This window comes from Pleurodeles waltl, chromosome 3_1, assembly GCF_031143425.1.
Source record: "Pleurodeles waltl isolate 20211129_DDA chromosome 3_1, aPleWal1.hap1.20221129, whole genome shotgun sequence".
In the NCBI taxonomy this organism is placed as follows: Eukaryota; Metazoa; Chordata; class Amphibia; order Caudata; family Salamandridae; genus Pleurodeles; species Pleurodeles waltl.
The window spans coordinates 1,396,848,976-1,396,872,736 of NC_090440.1; the positions used below are offsets into that span (position 1 = coordinate 1,396,848,976).

The 23,761-nt window shown below is 46.9% G+C and overlaps 1 long non-coding RNA gene across 1 annotated transcript in view; it reads right to left on the reverse strand.

Annotated features, from left to right (window-relative positions):
• LOC138283359 (uncharacterized) overlaps nt 1–23,761 on the reverse strand; it is a 75,143-nt gene that overhangs the window by 26,565 nt on the left and 24,817 nt on the right. The gene's annotated exons all lie outside the window — the stretch shown is intronic.

A 23,761-nucleotide genomic window follows, 5' to 3' on the forward strand; every position in this document is an offset into this window, starting at 1 on the left:
ATGTTGAGTGCATGCATTGGCGACACAGTTGGCAGAGAGGACAGACACAGAAGCCCCCTGCACTACGCCGCGCACTTGGGGTACACTACTCAATCCGTGGGACATGGCCTACAAGCCTATGGACGACAAATCCACACATAGGTGACACAGGGCCATGATTAGCTGTACTAGGCAACCTACAGAGGTGGGGGGCGGGGGCACAGGGCCATGCCTAACGGAGGGGCCTAGCCTACGGAAATCGCCCTGACCTAGGGATACCCACAGCCCTCCTCCCCCACCCTGACACCTCCAATGTGCTCAAAATCACCAGAATGTGCTTGTACTCACCCCCTTGTGTCTGCTGTGATGTCCTCACGCGCCCATCCAAATCGGGGTAGGCCACCGCCAGGATCCGGGACATCAGGGGGGTCAATTGACGAGTGCCACCCCTCCTACGTTGGGAGGCCATCCCCAGCAGAGCCTCCGCGGTCTTCCTGCTCCCGCGGCGGATATCCTCCCACCTCTTGCGGCAGTGGGTGCCCCGTCTGTTGTGGACCCCCAGGGTCCAGACGTCCTTGGCGATGGCACGCCAAATTTCGATTTTCTGATGGGAGCTGACCTATGTGACATGTACAGGGGTAGAAAATAAAATATCATCATTTTCTGCATGCACAATGTGAGTGGCCCCCCATCCCCACCCTTGCCATGTGGCACATGCTCTCATCTGTCGTTTGATGCATGCCTCATTTGCTCCCCTCCCCACCATCGTTCATTCACCCCACTCAACCCAGGCATTGGCCACAAAGCATGGTCCCAGTGTACTTACCTGTTGGTCTGGAGGACTGTAGAGTAGCGTATACTGGGGGAGGACCCCATCCACGAGTTTCTCCAATTCTTCAGAAGTGAAGGCAGGGGCTCTTTCTCCAGTCGCAGCAGCCATTGTCTCTTCCAGACCGAGGTCACAGCAGCACTTGCAGTATAGGTCCTTTCCTGTGGATGATCAGGTATCGAGTGATTAAGCAGATAGAAAATGGCGGTCACGCCCGCGGCGGTGCGTACCACGGCGGTGCGTACCGCGACCACCGGCGCACATCGTCATTGGCTCCTGAGACCCATAGGGTTCAATGTTAACCAATGCGGCTTTGCGCCGCGGTCTTCGGCCGCCTACCGCCACGGTGTGCCACGCCAGCGCATTGACCTCACATCCCACTGTCGCACTTCACAGGTCAGGCAGCAGCCATTTCAAGGGCCCACATGGCTTAAATTCTACTGCATCACACATACCTAGGCCTTGCATCAACACTCATACAAGCCATTCAATGCACTGAGAGTCGTGTACTGTGCAAGCTGTGGGAACGTACCTGTGGGTTGATTGACTCTGTGCTCCATGTTGTCCTTCCTAGGCACCGTCCGCTGGGACTTGCGAGGAGATGGAGGAATCTTCCCATGTACAGACCGCTGGTGGACCTGTCGACAATGGAAGAAAGACATGTCATACTGACATACAGGCTTGACAGAGCCACTATACAGGAACTGTGTGCCCAGCTGGAGCCAGACCTGATGTCACCCATCCGCCAACCCACAGGGATTCCCCCTCTAGTTCAGGTTCTGTCAGTACTCCATTTTTTGGCAAGTGGGTCATTCCAAACAACAGTGGCCATTTCATCAGGGATGTCACAGCCTATGTTTTCCAAGGTGTTGTTCAGAGTGTTGTCTGCCCTGATGAAATACATGCGGAGCTACATTGTTTTCCCTGAGGTGGGCGATTTGGCTACGGTGAAGGGTGATTTCTATGCGCTTGGACATATTCCCAACATCATTGGTGCAATTGATGGGACACATGTTGCTTTGGTCCCCCCCAGCACGAGTGAACAGGTGTACAGGAACAGAAAAAGTTATCATTCCATGAATGTCCAGGTGGTCTGTTTGGCTAACCAGTACATCTCCCATGTAAATGCCAAGTTCCCTGGGTCAGTGCATGACGCGTACATCATGCGAAATAGCAGCATCCCGTACGTGATGGAACTACTTCAGAGACACCGTGTGTGGCTAATTGGTGACTCTGGTTACCCCAACCTGTCCTGGCTACTGACCCCAGTGAGGAATCCCAGGACAAGGGCAGAGGAACGGTACAATGAGGCCCATGGGCGTACTAGGAGGGTGATCGAGCGGACCTTCGGCCTCCTGAAGGCCATGTTCAGGTGCCTCCATATGACAGGTGGATCCCTAATGTACTCACCAAAGAAGGTGTGCCAGATCATCGTGGCCTGCTGTATGCTTCACAACCTGGCTTTGCGACGCTAGGTGCCTTTCCTGCAGGAGGATGGTCCAGATGGTGGTGTTGTGGCAGCTGTGGAGCCTGCGGAGAGTGAAGAGGAGGAAGACGAAGAAGACGACACAGACAACAGGGACACAGTAATTCAGCAGTATTTTCAATGACATACAGGTAAGAATCAACACCAGCATTTTACATTTACTTAAAGTCTCCTGACTCTCTACTGTCTGAGTTTCCCCCCCAGTGTATGTTTACTGAGTTGTGACTTTCCCTTCCAATTTCAGAGATGTGGGCCCCACTCCGTGACCTCTGCTTTGTTTCCCCATGGACTACAGCTGTGTGACGGTGGTATGTTGTCATCACAATGTAACTGGACATTTTGGCACGGTTCTGTGTAATACATTTGTTCAAAAATACAGGAAGACTCCAGATTATTCTTGTGCAATAAGTGTGTTTATTAAAGTGCTCAATTTTGGGTAATGGTTGCAATTCGGTGATGGGTGATGGTGGAGGAATGTCCATGGCAGAGTCCAGATTTTCAGTCTCACAGGTGCATTGTCCATATGCCTGTGGAAGGTGGAGCAGGGGCAGTTTGACGTTGGACAGGGTGACAATGTGGGACAGTGGGATGACAATCAGGGGGTATCCTTTCCTGGCGGGGGTCTTGGCATCTTACTCTGTCTTCTTCCTAGATCTCAGGCCCGCTTGCGGGGTGGTTCTCCTTCTGCAGGGGGTGGGGTTCTGGTGGCCTGTTGTTCTTGTGTCGGGGCCTCCTGTCCACTAGCGCCGGCAGAGGTGGTAGCCTGTTCTTGGTCCATGCTAGTGACAGGGGCCCTTTGTGGTGCCACATGGTTCCGCAATGTGCTGACAATCTGATTGAGAGCCACAACGATGGTGCCCATTGCGGAACGGATGTTTCTGAGTTCTTCCCTGAACCCCATAAACTGTTCCTCCTGCAGTACCTGGATCTCCTGGAACCTGGTCAGGACCTTCGCCATCGTCTCCTGGGAGTGGTGGTATGCTCCCATGATGGAGCATAGGGCCTCGTGGAGAGTGGGTTCCCTGGGCCTGTCCCCCCCCTGTCGCACAGTAGCCCTCCCAGTTCCCCTGTTTCCCTGGGCCTCTGTCCCCTGGACCGTGTGCCCACTACCACTGCCCCCAGGTCCCTGTTGTTGTTGGGGTGGTGGGTTAACCTGGGTGCCCTGTAGTGGTGGACACACCGCTGATTGACGTGTCCTGGAGACAGAGGCATGGGCCCGCTGGGTGGGTGCTGTGCTGGTGTTCCCAGAGGGGAGTAGGTCTGCTGTGGACTGTGGCTGTCTGTGGGGAACCGACTGTCCCGAGGTCCCCGATGGGCCGGGCTGGTCATCTGGGTCCAGGGAGACAGAGCTGCTGTCATCACTGTGGGCCTCTTCTGGGGGTGGAATGGACATTTCTGGACCCTCCTGGGCGGTGTCGTGGCGTTCGGGTCCTGCAGGGGTATAAGAGTATGTTTATTGCTTCTGTGTGTGCCATATCGTGCAATGGGTGGGTGCCCGTGTACCCCAGTGCTGGCATTCCCTTGTGGGGGCTGTTGTGACTGTGGTTTGGGGGGGGGATGGGTATGTGCAGGGGGCATGCTTAGGTGATGGGTGTCCATGGTTTGTGGTCGCATGCAGGGCTTGGTGTTGGGATGGGTGGGTTGTGATGGTGAGACATTAGCAAGGAGGATGAGTGATGGTGGAGGGGAGGGTGGGGGTATGATTTGGCATGCTGGGGGGGGGATGAAGTAGTTGAGATTAGACTTACCAGAGTCCATTCCTCCGCCTACTCCTGCGAGGCCCTCAGGATGCAGGATCGCCAAGACCTGTTCCTCCCATGTTGTAAATTCTGGGGGTTTAGGTGGGGGTCCGCCGCCAGTCTTCTGCACTGCGATGTTGTGTCTCGATACCATGGAACGCACCTTCCCCCGTAGGTCGTTCCACCGCTTCCTGACGTCATCCCGATTTCGTGGATGCTGACCCACAGCGTTGACACTGTCCACTATTCTTTGCCATAGCTCCATCTTCCTGGCAATGGTGGTGTTCTGCACCTGTGTCCCGAAGAGCTGGGGCTCTACCCGAACTATTTCCTCCACCATGACCCCGAGTTCAGCGTCTGAAAACCTGGGGTGTCTTTGGGGTGCCATGGGGTGGTGTGGATGAGGTGTGAGGTGGTGTTTGTGGTGAAGAGTGAGGTGAGTCTGGTGGTGTGTGGTGTTTTGTGCGTGGATGTTGTGTGAGTGATGGTGTTATGTGCCTGTGAATGCTCTGTACTAGCTGGTAGTGTCTCTCTCTGGCCTTAGTCAATAAATGGTGGTCATAGGGATTTGTGGGTGATGTGGGTGTGTGTTTTATATTGTGTTGGGTGTGTGGGAGTGGTGTTTGTATGTGTATCAGGTGTGTGTATTTCAAAATGTCCAATGTGGCAGTGTTTTGGAGCTGTGTGTATATTTTGAGCGCGGCGATGTGTACCGCCAATAGTATACCGCGGTTGAAAGACCGCCGCGTGGATTCATGGGTCGGAATGGAATGGGCGTATTTCTGTTGGCGTGACGGTGGAGGTTTGGTCATCGCCAGTTTCTCGCTGGCCGTTGGTGTGGCGGACTTTTGTGGATGTCGTGTTTTAGTGGTTTACCTGTTGCGGGTCAGAATGATCGTGGCGGTTTCCCGCGGCGGTGTTATGGCGGTCTTCTGACCGGCGGTAAGCGCCTTTTACCACCGAGGTCAGAATGACCCCCACTGTCTCCTAAGTTAAGCCTTGACGCTCTTTGCCAAGCTACCAAGGGTTGAGCTGGGTTTAAATTACTGAGACCTAACTGGACCTAAGTGGAGGTTAGTGGCCTGTTGCTAAGTGTAGGTACCTACCTGCCCTTACCAATAACCCATTTTCCAACATTTTTGGTGAGCAGTGGTGGGATCCTATACTTGTGTTCAGTATCACATTACAGTTTTAAGTAAAACAAATTAAAAATCCGTTAAATTGTCCTAGTGCAAAAATTGTTTTTAATTTTTTATTTGGATTAATTTCAATTATTTAATTTTTGTGATTTTTCTAAATTCTTGTTTCCAATTTTTGCAAAAAGTTTTTGTTGACACAAAACTAGGGAACCATGGAGCTTGATCTGGCTAGCCTACCCACACTGACAGTAGTCCAGCTTATGGGGTTGTGTACTGAAAGAGGGTTGCCTGCAACCACTGACCTCAGGAAGCATGTCCTGATCAAATCCCTGACAGCACGGGCTGAGGCCCAAGAGGTAGACTCAGAAGAAGCTCCAGAGGTAGGGAGAAGTAGGGGAGGATGCTAGCTCCAACCACTCAGGGGAGGAAGGGCATCTGAGCCTAAGTGAGGATGAGGAAGACCTGTCCTCATTACATACAGTCACTAGGGGCAGACACAAAGCTAGTTGGGAGAAGGGGGTCCCTTCAGGAGGAGAGAACCTGTCCCTCAGAGAGGCCCAGCTAGCATTCATAGCTTTGGAGGCAGAGAAGCTGGCCCTAGAAAAGAAAAAGTGGGCAAAGAGAGAGAAAAGAGATGGTGGCAGCGACAGAGAAGTTGAAGTGTCCATGGTTGGTTTTTTTTGCCCCAGATTACCCAAGGGGGTGGTTCCTGCTTATGTAGAGGGGGATGATATAGACAAGTGGTTGGAGGCCTTTGAGAGGGCACTCCAAATGAGAAGGGTTAGGCCTCAATACTGGGATTCACTTTTATGGGAGTTGGTCCCCAACTCAGGGAGGGATGGGCTTCTGACCTTAAGGGAGGAGGAGCCAGATTCATACCCTGGTATGAAGAGGTGCTTAGCCAAGAAGTTTGGTCTGACCCCAGAGCAGTATAGAATGAAGTTCATGGACACCCAGAAGGTCAGTACCCAATCTTGGGTTGACATTGTAGACACCTCACTTAAGGCACTAGAGGGCAGGATTATTGGTAACAAAGTAAACACTTATGAGGGGTTATACAATCTGATCATGAGAGAGCACATCCTGACCAATTGTACCCAAAAAATGTTACGCCAGCATCTAGTGGACTCCATTCTGACCAACCCCAGAGAGCTAGGGGAGGCAGCTGATGAGTGGTTGAGAACCAGGGTGGTTGTCAAGTCCCAGGGGGGAGACTCCAAGAAGGGGGGGTCTGGTCTCCAAAAACCTAAGGAGGGAGGTGGTAAGCCCACCACAGAGACTCCCTCTGTACCCCAGAACCCTAAGAAGGAGGAGAGTAAATCCCACTCCCACTCTGACAAGCAGAGACAGGGAGACCCAGGGTTAAAAAAGCTCTTGGACAGTAAGGCTTGCTTTGACTGTCAGCAGACAGGTCACTTCAGAGGAGACGCAGCCTGTCCAAAGAAGGTGGTTAGCACTGGGCTGTCCAGTGTAGCTATGGAGGAGGACTCCTCAGATGATGAAATCCTCCTAGCATTGAGCTGGGAGACAGGACCAGATGGTAAGCTGGTGATCCCAGAGGGTGGGAGTAGGCACTTCCACCCCATTCAGGTGAATGGGATCCCTACCACTGGCCTGAGAGACACCTGTGCCAGTCACACAATGGTGAGTGACCGGTTAGTGACCCCAGACATGTATGTCCCAGGAGAGACCAAGAAAGTCAGGATAGCCACAGGGGAGGTCACCTCCAAACCTGTAGCCATAGTGCCCCTAGAGAGGGAGGGTATCCTTGACTGGTTTAGGGTGGTAGTTAGTGCTGACCTCCGCCTAGATTGTATCCTGGGCAATGACCTCCCAGAGGTGAGTCTGGTCCCAGATGGGGCGGTCGCCCAGGGCGCCCCCCAACCCAAAGTCCTGGGGAGTCAGTCCCTACAGTTAAGAGACAGGGATCCCCAAGAAAAGGAAAGAAGAAAAGGAAGGGTAGGCCACTCTTAAAGAGAGTTCCAGGGAGCCAAAGGCCTTCTGCCCCAGTAGGGGGGGAGCCCAGAGTTGGCACTGGTGAGGCCTCACCTGACCCCAAGGAAGTCCTGAGTAGTCAGGCAGCTGTTCAGATGCAGGGTGTTGCCCCTGCACTGACAGAAGGGAGAGTGGAAGGAGGGTGTCTGCCACAGGAGGTGGTAGCCCCCCACTCTAGACAGCAAGAGGGGTGCCAGGACCCCACTGTTGCCCCTAAAGCAGCTCAGCCACCTGTCAGTGGAGTGCTTAGGGTGTGGTTCTAGGTACTGACAGCTGTCAGTAGCCTCTGCTGGGTGCTAGCCTTCAGGACAGCACTGCACGTGGCCTGGGAGACAGACCCCAGGGCCAAAAGCTAAGTAGGCCCCCTGACCCTGTTGGTCATGGTGGGGTTGCTCAAGTGTTGGGTGACGTCTTTGGGTAAGCTAGGTGTTGCCCTAGCAAAGTTAGGAGTAGGGGAGGTGGGCCCCTCACTACCCAAGTTGGCAGAGAGAGAGGAGGAAGACCCCCCTAGAGGGAAGTTTCAGTTTGAGATGGGTCCTTTCACTGTTGGGATGGCTTCACTACCCAGAGGGAGTGACCATGGCAGGGGGATGTAAGGCAGAGTAGGCCCTGCAAAGGGACAGCCAGTTTTCTTCACTTTCTTCCTCGCTTAACAAGCCAGGAAGACTCTCCCAGGGTTGGGCTGAGTCTCCTGGGCGTGTGGGCTGGGGGGGTTTGTGTGAGAAAACAGGGCTGATTGCAGAGGCCCTCTAACTTTTTGCCCCCATTTTTTACTTTTTGCTGGTGTTTTCCTGACTCTGATGGTGCCCTGGGTACTGCTAACCAGTCCCAGGGCCTGTGCTCTGTGTAAAATCAATATGCAAATTATGCTAATTATAATGGGCCAAGTTAACCTACCTATAAGTCCCTAGTATATGGTAGGGCATGTAGGTTTAGGGACCACAGCATAGGTAGTGCACCAATAGGTGCACTGCTGAGGTGCCCAGTGTCATTTTAAAGGCAGGCCTGCCTTGCTGGCTGCTTTTAAATTAAAGTTACATGCAAATTCGACTTTGGAATTAAAAGTAGTTCCAAAGTTTTAAACTACCTTATTTTTACATATAAGTCACCCCTAAGGTGTGCCCTATGTGCCCCTAGGGCTGGGTGCCATGTAACTATAAGCAGGGACTTTATAAAAATAGTTTTATCAGCCCTGGTGAGGTAAAAACAGCCAAATTTGTTTTCTCCTCATTGTAGTAAATGGCCTTCATAGGCTAGAATGGGGAGACTTTATTTTAATTTTTAAAGTCTCCTTAAATGATGCATACCAAGAGTTTGGTAACAAAATAATAGTTGTAATAAATCCCACAACTTCCAGTTGTGGGATTTAATATAACTTGTTCAGGTAAAGAGTTTTAAACTTTACCTGAAAAGGTGCCAATTTCAGCCCTGCATTGCTTTTGCTGCTGTGCTCTGATTGGCCAGCCTCTAGCAGCCTGGCCAGGCTGCCTTGATGAGGTGTGAAGTGGCCTGGCTTCACACAAAGGAATGTGCCTGTGGGAGGGAATCTCCCCTCTGCAGATGGTGAGGCAGGAAGGGGGAGGGCTGCCAAACTGGTCTTCAAAGGCAGAGAAGGACATTTGGAGCAACCAGCAACACCCCCACATCCGGCAACTAGGTGCACCCTTGATTAAATTAGGAGAGGGCAGGAGAGGGTGTGTTTATGATTTTTAGCCACACCAGTGGGTGGGCTCAGCCAGATGTAACCTCCAAAAATCAGATTCAGCCATGATGGATTTTTGGAGAATGTTGCCCCCTGGGATTGATTTTTGCCACACTTCCCAGGAAGTGGTCATCACAGGGGGAAGGACCCTGCACCTGATTGGAGAACCAGGACCCCCCCTGCTTTTCACCCAGGAGCAAGGATAAAACTGGCAGACCTGCACCCACACCTCAGTTCCCTACCACATCCAACAAGGAAGAACTACAGAAGAAGAAGGACTGCCCTGCTGGACCCCTGGCCTGCACCTGGAACCTGCACTCAGAAGGACTGCGCCAGCTGCACACCTGGGCTTCACCACAAGAAGGACTTTGCCTGGATTCAACTGGTTCAAGGAGGGACTCCCTGTTTGCTACAGGTGAAAAATTGCTAACCAGAGTCCCCTGCACCAACTCCTGAAGAAAAGGACTAGCTGACCACTGTCCAGTGGCCAAAAAGGAGTTTGTGCCAGGTGCATTCTGGGAGTTGTAGTCCGCACCCCCAAGAACCATCTCAGAACTTCTGGACCTTTGGGGTGAGCTGTGGACCTCAAAAGAACCTTAAAAGGACATCTGGGAGAAGCCCCAGAAGTTTGGAGAAGTTTGGAGAACTTTTGTAAAAAAGCTCCATAGAGGGACCGACCCGCAGCGGCAACTCTAGCCGGCTTGCCTCAACCGCGACGCGGCCTGATTTGCTGGTTCGTCGCGGTAAAGAAAATCTCCGAAAAAGAAACTAAGTCCGAAGGTAAAAAGTTGACCGGGACCTTCCAGCCAGCGTATCCGAGGAGGGCTCCAGGGACGTCAGATCAAGATCCAGGTTTACCCCGGTCGAAGGATTTTCACCTCGAGAAAAACGACTATGTCCGAAGGTAAAAATCTCCACCGAGGATTCCCGCATCGCGTATCCAGAGAAGGGCTCCAGGAGGTCGGATTGGACTGGCAGGTTCATCCCGCTGAAGAAAATCTTCAAAAAAGAGACTAAGGGCCTGATTACAACTTTTGGAGGAGGTGTTAATCTGTCCCAAAAATGACAGTAAAGTGACGGATATACCACCAGCCGTATTACGAGTCCATTATATCCTATGGAACTCGTAATACGGCTGGTGGTATATCCGTCACATTTGGGACGGATTAACACCTCCTCCAAAGTTGTAATTAGGCCCTAAGTGTGAAGGTAGACTTTTAACCGAGGCCTCCCGCGGCCTGTAGCCGAGCTGGGCTCCATCGCGGTCGGCCTTAAACTTTGACTTTGCCCCGGTCGAGGTGCAACCAGATGACCCGATTGGCGCTTTTTGTTTCTAGGCGCTAAAAAAAAAAAAATTCTTTACAAATTCAAATCTCCGGTTCCCCTTATCCGATTTTATTAGTTTTTGTGTCATTTTAAAGATGAAAATATAATCTATTTTTATAAATTGGTTTTGGATTTTTAAACTGTTTCCTGTGTTTTATTTAAATACTGTTTTGTGATATTTGAATGCTTTACACTCTGTTTCCTAAGTTAAGCCTTGACGCTCGTTGCCAAGCTACCAAGGATTGAGCTGGGTTTAATTTACTGAGACCTAACTGGACCTAAGTGGAGGTTAGTGGCCTGTTGCTAAGTGTAGGTACCTACCTGCCCTTACCAATATCCCATTTTCCAACAAGCAGTGATTATGTTTCAGGTTCCATGTGATGCAGAGTGGTTCACAGTTGTGGACCTATCTCAAGCATTCTTTTTGGTGCCTCTTCATGAGGACAGCCAATTTCTTTTCAGTTTAAAATCCCTAATAAGGTTTACAGTTGGTGTAGAATTCCTCAAGGGTTTTCTCAGTCACCTTCCATCTTCAATCAGATATTGAAGAAGGACTTGGAGTCATTAGAACTGCCTTTCAGTTTGACTTTAGTACAGTACATTGATGATTTAATAACTGCGTCCAGAACAAAAGATGACTGCAGGTATGACACAATTGCCTTACTGAACCATTTGGGAAAGAATAGACATAAAGGCCCTCATTCTGATTCTGGCGGGCGGCGGAGGCCGCCCGCCAGAATTCCGCCCTCCAAAATACCGCGCCGCGGTCAAAAGACCGCGGCGGGTATTTCAAGTTTTCCCCTGGGCTGGCGGGCGGCCGCCAAAAGGCCGCCCGCCAGCCCAGGGGAAAACGACCTTCCCACGAGGATGCCGGCTCGTAATCGAGCCGGCGGAGTGGGAAGGTGCGACGGGTGCATTTGCACCCGTCGCGTATTTCACTGTCTGCCAAGCAGACAGTGAAATACTTGTAGGGGCCCTCTTACGGGGGCCCCTGCAGTGCCCATGCCATTGGCATGGGCACTGCAGGGGCCCCCAGGGGCCCCGAGACTCCCCCTCCCGCCATCCGGTTCCCGGCGGGAGAACCGCCAGGAACTGGATGGCGGGAGGGGGAGTCGGAATCCTCCATGGCTGCGGAGCGCGCTCCGCAGCCATGGAGGATTCCTACGAGCGGCGGAAAGTCAGCGGGAGACCGCTGGCTTTCCGCGTCTGACCGCGGCTAAACCGCCGCGGTCAGAATGCTCGTAGGAGCACCGCCAGCCTGTTGGCGGTGCTCCCGTGGTCGGTGGCCCTGGCGGCCACCGACCGCCAGGGTCGGAATGACCCGCAAAGTGTCCCCAAAGAAGCTGCAATACTGTCAGAAAGAGGTGAAGTACTTAGGTCACCTGATTGAGAAAAGGTTGAGAAAAATATCTAAAGAAAGAGTGACAGCCATACTGCAGATGAATCCCTGACAACAAAGAGAGATGTTAGGATGTTTTTGGGAATGGTGGGATACTGTCGCCAGTGGATTCCCAATTTCTCGATTATCTCTAAACCTTTGGTGAGATTGACTGTTTAAGAGGTTCAGGATGGCCCGGGTGCCATAACCATGTCTGAAAAAGAGATGAAGGCATTCATGGAACTGACGGAGAGCATGTGCAGGGCACCAGCTTTAGGTATGCCTGACTACATGAAGCCTTTTGTACTGTTTTGTCATGAACGTGATGCTTGTTCTTTGTCTGTCCTGACACAGGTCCATGGAGGTGCAAACCGCCCACTAGCATTTTTTTCAGCTACTTTGGACCCAGTCGCAGCAGCCTTACTGGGTTGTTTGCGTGCAGTTGCATCAGTTGGTCAAAGCCTCACTCAGTTTGATGGTATAGGGATGGGACATCCCTTAACTGTAATGGTCCCACACTCAGTTAAAATCCAGTTAACCCGAACCAAGACGCAGCATATGACAAATGCGAGGTTGACCAAATACGAAACAATCATACTAGGGTCACCTAATGTATCCCTTAAAAGATGTACTGTATTGAACCCGGCAACTTTACTTCTTAGTGAAAATGCAGACATTGATGATGCCGAGGAAGTAGAACATGATTGTCTTGAGGTAACAGATCTGTGCACCAAACCGAGACCTGACATTAAAGATACCCAGTTAGAAGAAAACGATTACATTTTGTTTGTTAATGGTTCATTCCTGAGAGACGCAGTAGGAGTACTGAGAGCTGGATATGCTGTGTGTACAATCACTGGTATTTTAGAAGCTTCCTGGCTCGAAAGAGTGTACTCTGCTCAAGTGGCTGAATTAATTGTCCTTACCAGGGCATGCCACGCAGCTGAAAACCTGAAAGACACTATCTATACTGACAGCAGATATGGGTTTGGAATTGTACATGATTTTGGTCAGTTATGGTCACAGAGGGGTTCATGACCTCTTCTTGTTCTCCAGTGAAAAATGGCAAAAAGATTAAGGATTTTTTGCATGCGATTCAGTTACCTCTTGAAATTGCCGTGGTAAAATGCAATGCTCATGTTAAGTCACAAGATTTTGTGTCAATGGGAAATGGATATGCAGATCAAGTCGCAAGGTTTTGTGCATTGAACTGTATATCATTTCGAGATCAGGAGGAATTGCTACCTGAAACTGAAAATGAAACATGCCAGGGTATGCATTAAGGGTGGTTGACACATTAGATGAGCTAAAATCCTTGCAGGGACGTACCAGCAAAAAGGAGAAACATTCCTGGCAGAGAATGCAATGTGTACAGAGATCTGATTACTTATGGGTTTCAGAGGAAGGAAAAATGGTTTTGCCAAACAGTCTTTTGTCACAGTTTGCAAGGTTTTACCATGGTCAAGCACATGTTGGGAGAGATGCAATGATCAGGTTGTTCAAAATCAATTGGTTCAATCCGAAATTCAGACAAGCTGCAGAGGTTATTTGTCACAGGTGCATTATCTGTCAGCAGATGAATGCAGGGAAACGGACCGTGGTGAATTTGAGCCACGTTGGGAGAGCAGGAGGTCCATTTAGCAGAATGGATGCCTGTGTGTGGAGGTCTGAGATACGTGTTGGTGATTGTGTGCATTTTCAGCCACTGGATTGATGCTTACCCTACACGTAGGAATGACAGCCTCACAGTAGCAAAGCTGCTGCTTAGGGAGTTGATACCACGTTTCGGGTTTCCGATCTCTTTAGAATCAGATAGGGGCAGACACTTCGACAATGAGGTAAAAAAGCTCTTGTGTGCTGCATTAAACATCGAGCAGAAGTTGCATTGTAGTTATCACCCTGAAGCATCAGGACTAGTGAAGCAGATGAATGGTACCTTGAAGTCGAGAATGGAAAAGATGTGCACAGCTACCATTTTGAAGTGGCCAGATGCATTTCCCTTAGTGCTGATGTCAATGAGAAACACACCTGACAAGAAAACAGGACTGTCTTCTTTTGAAATTCTAATGGGCCGAGATATGAGATTGCCCGCAGTGCCTGCAAATGCTCTTGTGAATATCACAGATGATATGGTGTTGGACTACTGCAAGGGTCTGGCTGACGTGTTCCGCTCTTTTTCTCACCAGGTAGAGGCTACAACATTGCCACCGATGAGTGATCCAGGTCACAACCTGAAAGCCGGTGACTGGGTTGTTGTCAAGAAACATGTGAGGAAGTCGTGTTTGGAGCCACGTTGGAAAGGGCCATATCAAGTAATACTGACGACTACTACTGCTATGAAATGTGCAGGCCTTCCAAACTAGATACATGCCAGTCACACCAAGAAGGTGACGTGTCCAACTGATGAGGAACTTGAAGTGTCCAAAACAACAGCTGCAGGGAAGGAAGTCCCAGGGCCGGAGAGTCTTCAAAGGGGAACTGAGACTGAAGACTGAGACTGAAGGAGAGCCCGCTGAGGCAAACGAGTTCCAGAGGAGTGACAGTGAGCCTATCTCAGCTGAGGTAACAGGGGAACCGACAGAAAGAGAGGTTCTCCCAGAAGCAGACTGATACGGGTTTGAAACTGAGCCCATATCAGACCCTGAAGGCGAAGAAGGTGAAGTAGCAGGGGGTCAAAGTGTCCTGACTCCTCCTGAGCCGCTTGCAGAGCTATCAAGAGAAAACACCATAGCACTAGAGGAGGGCACTGTTCAACGTCCTGAAAGGTCAAGCAGAAAGAAAACACTTAAAGAAGATAACTGGCCGGAGTCACAAGCTGCAGGGGAGAAGGTGATCCCTAATGAAACAATAGAGGAAGAAGTTGACACAACCAGAAAAGAGGATCTCAGTGAAGGAGAGTTGCAGGGTTATCGCAAACTGAAAAGAAAGAGAGTTGCAAACAGGAGGTTCGCAGGTCCTGAACGGCAACAAGAATTCTTGGCGTTCTGTTTTGATCGAGAGGTTCCAGGTCAATACTACGGCACTTGAATTCAACTTTAGAAAGAGACTGTCTTAAATTGAAATTGAAATTGAAAAGCTGAGAAAAAAGACTGATAAATTACCGGATGTGACACTGATAACCTGAATTGACTCTGAAAAACCCATTTATGACAAGCCGCTAACCTGATTTGACAAAGGTTCCTGGGAGTGAGTGAAACACTGTAAATACTTGCTAAGAGAGAGACTTTTGCATGAGAAAAAAAAAAAGAGCTTTATATCATCCTCAAGTTGATTGTTTGCTTTGTATTAATCTGCTCTCTGATTTTTTACAGATCATGAGTTACACTAGAAATAATAATAGAGGTAAGATGTGTGGTTGGTTGAGTGCTATTTTGGGTATTGTGTGTGCAATAATAATTATAGGTGTGATTGTGGGAACGCCATTGGTGGATAAGGAAGTGACTAACAATGCTACAAATCCTGAAACTGCTACACTAACACCATGGGAGAAGTTTGAGCAGGATACAAAATACTTGCATGAGGGAACTAATTCAAAAGGGGAACTATCAACTAATGTCTTCTATTGCTTGCTGAATGAGTATGTTGACACAATGGATGCGAAGAATTGCTACATGTGCACAAAGATTCCTTCATCAGTACAAGAAGGGGTTACTTATCAAAGTCTGCCACATACCTACGAGATAAGCTGTAGTTTGCTATTAACAAGATTCTATAATCAAGAACATGTGCAATACTTCTATTCTAACTTAGATGTAGTGTTTTCCTTTGTGCCTGTGATAGAGTTTCTATATAAATTAGCTAAAGAACACAGCATAAAATTAGATAGGGGTTTCTTTGAGCCAACACTGACATTTGGGACAGCTTATGCACACTGCAACAATCTAACCTGCTTACTAACACCGGTGAAAAAGAGCTTCTTAGATCACACTGATGATAGACGAAAGGCATTGAAAGAAAGGCTAGAAAAGGGATTAGAAAAACACGCATTTGCAAATGATGATGCTTACACCGCAATAAAGACACAGGGCAAATTAGCTATAGATGCATTACACGTAGGAAGGCTTTGTATATATAGGCCAAAATCTGAGCATGACACTTTATTTGTGGGAACGAGTGAATGCAGGCATGTGTTTTTGTTTCAGAGTAAATGGACGTTCATGTTAAATGGACAGGATCCAACGATCCCTGGGATCTATTATATATGTGGACTTAACGCTTTTTACAGTTTTCCTAAAGGATGGTTTGGGACATGTTATATGGGAATAGTTTTCCCAAAGATCTACCAAATTGATGACTTAAAGCAAATTCCTAAAATGTCTGAATTACATCATGCTAGACAAAAGAGGGAGGCATCGGCTGCTGTCGTAGGTGACATATTTGGAGCCATAATTCCTTCAGTGGGGGTTATCTTAAACTCCATAAAGATTCGAAAGTTTTCTACTATTGTGGATAATATGCTGACAAACTTCACAGGGGCATTACTCCTGATGGATACTGAACTTGCTGCGGAGAGAGCTATGACTCTTCAAAATCGGCTTGCTTTAGACATTCTTTTAGCAAAGAGTGGCGGAGTCTGTAAGATACTTAATGAGCGCCATTGTTGTGCGTTCATTCCAGATAATAGCAAAAAGATTAGAGGTATGCTTACTAGCCTAACAAGAGATAGTGCAGATTTGAAGGAGCTGAAGTAACCTGGAGTCTGGGAAAAGGTTGGAAAAGGAATTACTAAATTGGGAACTTGGTTTAGTAGTATTTGGAATGGGGTACTCACAAAAATAGTAGGGGGTATGTTAATTGTTCTAACTTGTTTATTTGGACTATGGTTATCATGCAAAATTAATAGAAGAATTAAAAGAAATTTGGCAAAAGAAATAAAAGAAAAGAAGAAAAAGAGAAAATGTTCAAAGATATTTGGGAAAGATCATATAGGGAGGAAGAAATTGAGATGCGTAGCATGAAGAAAATGAAAGGTAGTGAAGGGAAAGGTTTTGTGTGATGACAAGTGTCATCAGAGGAGAGACTGAGAGAGCATAGCATATATACTTAGAAATTAACATGAAATGTTTGCGAACTAATGTATAATAATGCCGCATAGAAAATATATTATTTTGTTTTTGCTAAACGTGTGTTTGAAATGTGCCCACGGGGAGTGGCCATCAATATATATGGGGACTAATGAAATTGACTAATAATGTTGAAATGTTATGTTAAAGTATGATTTTGCACTAATATGAAAGGTTATATGCTAAAGTTCTGCTAATAAATCATTAGGCCTTAGTTAGCATGAGTCAAGGCCTAAGCTGCCTGGTTTCATATTAAATGTGTTTTTCTGACGTGCAGCGTGCTGACTTGCTGAAGGACATGAACCCTTGTTTTTCCAAAGCTAGAAGATTAATGTAACCGTAGTAGATCCGTTCTCATGAAATTCGACTTGCTCAGTGAAACATTCTTGCTGAATGCAACAGTGTAGACTACTCGCAGGTACAAGATCTCCTGAACTGGTACAGACAATGGAACCACTGACTGAAATGTGCAAAGGACCACTAGAGTATGAAATCATACCGGACATTCTACCCGCTGGAGACGTCAATCATAAGGACCAATAAACTACGTGAGAACAGTTATCGGGTGACAATTTTAATGAAGTAATTGAAACTCTATTGGAGGGAGATAGTGGGGTGCCAGCCCCGACCAACCAAATTTTAGGGGATTGTAAAACAGAAAAGGGGTAAAAACCTATGACACAAGGAAATTAGTTAGTTAGGGAAATGCTATTGCGGATTTGCCATGACCCAGACACTTTGTCACTCTGTATAGAGACTTTTCTGTTTGGTCCTTAAAACCATCCTTGCCTTATATTGCCTGTTGTTACTTTACCTCCTTATGAGGGAAATGCCCCTTTACCTGATTTGCTGAGTTCCTGGCTGATGGCGAATTAACTGATGTCCTAAGGACGAAGACTGAATCTGTATGCTGACTCAATATGGAGGGTAACTATATGACAATTAAATTGTGATTGTCTGTTTGCTTTTCCTTTCTAGGTACCAACTGCTTCTTTTGACAGAGACCATAGCTAGATGTTTTCTAAATTGGTGTTACTAAATTGTTTTGCATGAAGCCCAACATGCCAATGCTAATTCGAGGTTAGATGAGGGGTTCATTAAACAGACGCAAATAGACAAATGACTGAATCTATGCTTTGTTGAATAATGTGTTAATGATACTCTGATAAGGATAACCTATGTTGACGTTGTGCTATGTTCTAATATTCGTGATTTTTGCTTTGATGAAATCTTATAAATGTTGCCATATTGTGACTATGCTAATGTGTTTATTGATTTTGAGATTAATAAACTTACTAGTAGAATTGTAATCAATAGGAAATAAATATCACAAACTCGTACTAAACTTGTGTGGTTATTCATGACTGAAAAGTCATGGTGGTTTCTGAGTTTTATTAATGTCTTTGACTAATTTGAATTGCCTTATTCTGGTAAATATTGATGACGTTATTGATCTATTCATTGACATGTTGACAGCTATCTTGTCCTAAGGTGTCTTCAATCAGGGTCAAAAGATTCATTGGCCTAAAACGAGTCCCAAAGTAAATAAATAAGTCATAAAGGGATGCGTTAACAAAGGTATCTAGGTACAAATGGTGACCTTTTTTTAAATAAGTTCTCCACCAAGTTCCCACATAGTTTTCTCACTAACTCCAGAAGTGGACAGACAACCAGGGTGTCAATAGTGGAAACCCTACCAGTGTAGACCTGGAAATTTCAGACATATCCTGTACTACTTTCAGACAATATATACATCTTAATTCCATAACATGCCCTCTTGCTAGAAATGTACTGCCTAAAAACCAAACAACCCTTGAAAAGGACTAAAGGCTTGTCCACAGCTATTTCTTTCCCTGGAACATAGATCTCTGAAAATCGACCTACAAAGTGATCAAGGACAGGCCGAATATTGAAAAGACAATCACAATCAAGGTGATCTTTTGGCAACGCTGAAGCATTATCAACAAAATGCAGCATCCAAAGCAGAAGCAGATACCAATCATGACTCATCATTGCAGAAAATATTGCCATTGCCATCAAGGGACTGTTAGACCCGTATGAAAATAGCAGCGGCTTCCTTATCAAGCCCATCAAGAAAGTTAAACCCAAGAACTTCTTCAACTCTCCCAGATTTGTGGAAGTCTCGCACTGTTGTCCCTCAAATACTGTTCAGCATACAAATTAATCTGCTCAACAATCGCACCCAAAAATAATGCCAGAGACAGCTAGACTCACCGGAACCTACTCTGCAAATACACAGCAAGCACCAACGATATCCCATTAAAAATGAAAAAAAAAAGTTACACATAAGACAACACAATACACACAGTGCACAAAAGCAAGGAGGATTTCCCATACATTAAAACATAAGCTAAATATGCTGCTGTTATTACACCATTTACAAAACACTCATCCATGCACGGCATTAATACTCATTGAAGTAAACAGTACAAAAAAGTTTTTCTTATCAAACATAAGCAACTACCCAAACTGCAGATCTACCACTGCCAACATTGCAAGCAAGAGTCACAGCAAAGGACTAGAACAAAAAAGGAGAAATAAACATTACGATCACAAATGCAAATAATGTGCCAGTTCACCCAGACCACGCTGGGGACAGATGGGCCTAAAAATCTGGCAAAACATTCACCCCCTAAAGAGAAGCAACCCTTGCCCAGGGGAAGCTTCCCACAACAATAGCAGCAACATAGTGAATACAACATCCCTGTTGTCTAGTGGTTTCTGACCCCCTTGAGGGCAGAATGGCCTAAAAAAAAGAGGCTGAATAAATAATTACAATCCTTGCCCAAGGGGTCGCTCCCCAGAAGCGCCAACATTTTAAATCCCTGATGTCTAGTGGTTTCTGCCGTGCTTGGGGGCAGATGGCCTTAAAAAAAAAGAGGCTGATAATTGCCCTGTAATGGTAGCGGCCCTTGCCCGAGCGAGTGCTCCCCGAAATCACCAAAATGTTAACTCCCTGGTGGCAAAGTCGTTTCTGCCACCCTAAATGGCAGATCGGCCTAGCAAAAAAGCCGATTTGCCCCAAAGAGGGGCAGAAATGGCCAACATATATGCCCCCTAAAAGAAGGGAACCTTGCCCAAGGGGGATGATTCCCAAAAGCCCCCAAAATGTATAATTCCATTGTGGACTAGTGGTTTCTGCCCTGTTGGGGCAGATTGGACTGAAAACATGGGTGATCTGCCCCTAAAGGGGCGGAAATGGCCAAAAATATATGCCTCCTCAGGGAAGCGACACTAAGCCCAAGAGGTCACGCCCCAAAAATCACCAAAATTTAAAAGTGCTTGGTGGCCCAGTGGTTTCTGCCCCCCTTGTGGGCAGTTCAGCCTAAAGAGATGGCCGATCTGCCCCCAAGGCCAAAATATGTGCCCCCTCAAGGGGAGTGACCCTTGCCCAAGGGGCTGCTCCCCAAACATCAAAACACACACAGATACACAAAGAAAAATCCCTGGTGGCCCAGTGGTATTCCATGCACGATTGTACAGCAATAATACATTTCAAAGAGGCACAGAGGGAAATCAAAAACTCTTTCCTTTCCCACTAGTGCCTCTTTAAAACCCGTACCTGTTTCCCCTCCTGGTGCTGGAAGCACATGGCTTCCAGCGCTGCTGGCCTGCTCTGCTGACGCCAGCAGGCCAGGTGTGTGCTGATGTCATCATATCATGAGGGGGCTTGGGGTGGTAGCGGAAGTGCTTCGGCTGCCATCCCTGGGGGAGGGATGCCCCCTGGCCGTCCGATGGAAGCAAAGGGGTATTATGGGCATATTGCTCTTTATTTGTGTTTACTAACATGATGACAAGAGTGATATATTGACTATTTCCTGAAAAGGGGCCTGTACACATATTGCATTGAGCTTTTAGTTGTAAAAAAAAAAACAGAGCTGAAATAATCAAATTAGTTCTATATTTGTTTGTATTTGACAGCACAGCAAATACCTATTTTACCGGACAGTTCAGCTTTCAAATCTTTCTCTGATGGGGTTATGAACATTCTGAGAAGTGAGGGTGGGACAGAAGGGAGGGACAGGGTTAGTTCAGGGCATACAAGGCAGTGGGTTCTATAATACCACCATTCTGATCTTGAATTTAACACAATATGTAACAAAAGTAAGGTGAACATACATATATGATGATGGTGATCATCTAACTCAAATTTATGGATTGACTATATATTTGTAAAAATATAGCACACCAATTAAGTGGTTTGCAACATTTCATAAAATACAAAGTGGATTACCAAGATGTTGTTTTTTACAAAATGAAAATGGTGGGATCTGTGTTCCTTCTGAGCATGGCAGAATGAGGACTGTGTTATGGATGTTCTATTCCTACATACACACACACACACCTAGATGCCATAGAATGATATTTCTAGTTGGAAAAAAAAACATTTTGAAGAGTGACTTGGCACTATTTCTGTGTGGAACCATTAGTGTAACACCCATGACTTTAGTCATGTTGCCCTTTTCCCCCTCCCACTCTTCTTAACATTTGTACCTATACTGCTTAGATCTAACACAGCTTAGGCAGAGTTTTCTGCAGCAAATAGATGGTTACGCAGTATAAGTCCAGAAATTGACTGCTCCGCAGCCATAGTTTGGGGGATCACAATTTACTTCCATCCTGCTGCTGAATTTTGCTCCAGTACCCCCAAGATTGCTGAGGATCAAGGTTAGAAGGCTCCCATCTTCATCCTGGAGGATGTTGAAGTGAATGGAGAGGAAGTCCACCTCAGATATCAATTTTATGTGGGAACAAGATTCCCAGCTGCTTAGCAATACACGCTTGACACTTTGGAACCATGTTGTCAGACATTGCACTACAATGGGGGTTACCACTGCAATGGCTAGGAATTTTCGCAGATGCTGGGAAGATTTCTGCTGCTGGGCCTAGAATTAAGGCCCAGGATCTAGTTAGAAGGTGCAGTCAGTCCCATCTCAGGCAACTCTAACTGATCATAGTGGTGAGCAGGGTTCTATAGACCCCCTACCCAGACCTCAAATGCCACCTCAAAGAACACCAGCAGCTGCGTTGCGGTTGATACTGTATATATTTGTTGAAGTCCCATACCTGTAGATTTTCTATTCTGCCAGCTCATGTTTTCTTCACTTAGTTTTGTCATAATGCCTAGGTGAAAGGCATAAAGTATCAAAATCACCAAGTAGTTACTGAATGGCAATTGATGAATACGCTTTTCCATACATCTCGGCAAACTCGAGACTGGTATTAGCAGAAAATGACTTGATATGAATAGTGTCACAGCATGTCATCATGCAATGCAGTCCTTATGATATTCCTTTACCTATATGTTGCGCTAAAATAACATTAGGAATAATGCCTCTGCCTTCAGAAGGTAAGTTACACAATGATCCTACAAACTCACCACATAACATGTAAAGCGTTCAGTTAATGTGTTAATCACACATCGGTCATGCAATAGCTTTGTGCAAAACATGCACACCTCTACTTAGCAAGTCTTGCATGTGCAGTAAACTGTATATTTATTCTCTCTGAATAAGGGATAGATTGATGTATGCCATTAAAAGATTATGTAAGTGTGCCATGACTTAAGTACGTGAAGCCAGCTCATTTGCTAACATAATCTTTGCCGATTGTATAATTTTGTACACAGTCATGTAGAAGAAAACAACATGTGCTAAACCTGCTACTTTGACAACTGAGTGATTTTCAAGACAATGTAGCATGTGAGAGCTCTACCACTGCATGAGACAACCCAAAGAGCTTCTCCATGACACTGGACATGTCTGTCCGGTGGGTCTTAAAGTTTCTCAGGTGGGTGGAGGTGTGCATGCTTGCCTCATTTCACAGATGGCACCAGATAGTCATTTTGAAGAAGAAAAAACCTCATATTTCCAGAGGTGAGCTCTTGCCCAGGCCAACCCCACTCTCCCTTGCACATGTGGGCATCTCACATGGTTACCTTGGTGTCCTACATGATGGTGGTTTACACCTGGGCTGCTGTGGGGTTTAGATCCACTACCAGGATTTCCTTTCCAGGAGATGTTAGAGTTACACCTGGGTGTGAGAGATGAATAGGGGAATGAAGTGAGGCATCTGAAGAATGGTGGTGGGTGGAGGCGAGTTTTGAGTAGCCAGGACTTGTACCGTGGATCTGGTTCATGTGCTTGTAGACTTGCAATGTGGAAGATTGCCTGACAAGAGCACCCGCTGCCCAGAATTAGGTGTTTGGTGGTCAATATGCCTAGGACTAATATTCTTCCCCAACTCTATAGCGTTGGATGCTTCTAGATAACAGCCTGCAGGAGCAAGGGTTGTTTCCCGTGATTTCATGCCATCCTTCAGTGATGAATATGTCTTCATCAGCAGGCTTAACATTAGCAGGTGTTGTGGTAAAAGGAAAAAACTGCTATAAATGTGACATTTGTGAGGGTGTGGTAGGATACCAACTCAACAAGCATTATGTCCCTTTAATGGTAGACATGAAATTTCGCAATTAACAGACTGTGCTTGATATTGGCCTATACCAGTAGATAAAACATGGAATTATCCTATGGACTATAGAGAGGATTGTGTCTTGCCTGACAGTGCTACAAATGCTTGCTGTCTCAACTGACCCTGTGACCTCAGCTCCTGGCCACTTCTCTTTGCAGGTGATTGCAGAATTGTGTCCATGGATGCAGAAGCTGCAGAAATTAGCAGAGGAACAATAGCATCATGACAATATGACTGAGGACAACTATAATAGGCCTGACTTGTGTTAATACTAATCTATCTCTGGTGGGGACATGGCATATCACTTTTCCATGGACAACTTTAGAATTGGACAATGGCATAGGGGATCAATGTGACACAGATCGTTTTAGTGGATGAGCTAGGGACGCAGACTCAACTTATGGATGACTGGCATATGGGTGAATTGCTGCAAGGTAGGTATCCCCCAAGGAAGGGCAATGAGTGGGTCAGAGTATGGTCAGAAGGGGACACTGGATCACAGCAGTTATGATGGTAGAGACATATAGGATAATAGGATTGGATAAAGTATACATTACATGGATAATTTGTCAGTGTAACATAGTACCTGAACATCCACAGTGAGAGCCTGGGTGACAGTTACTGACACATCAG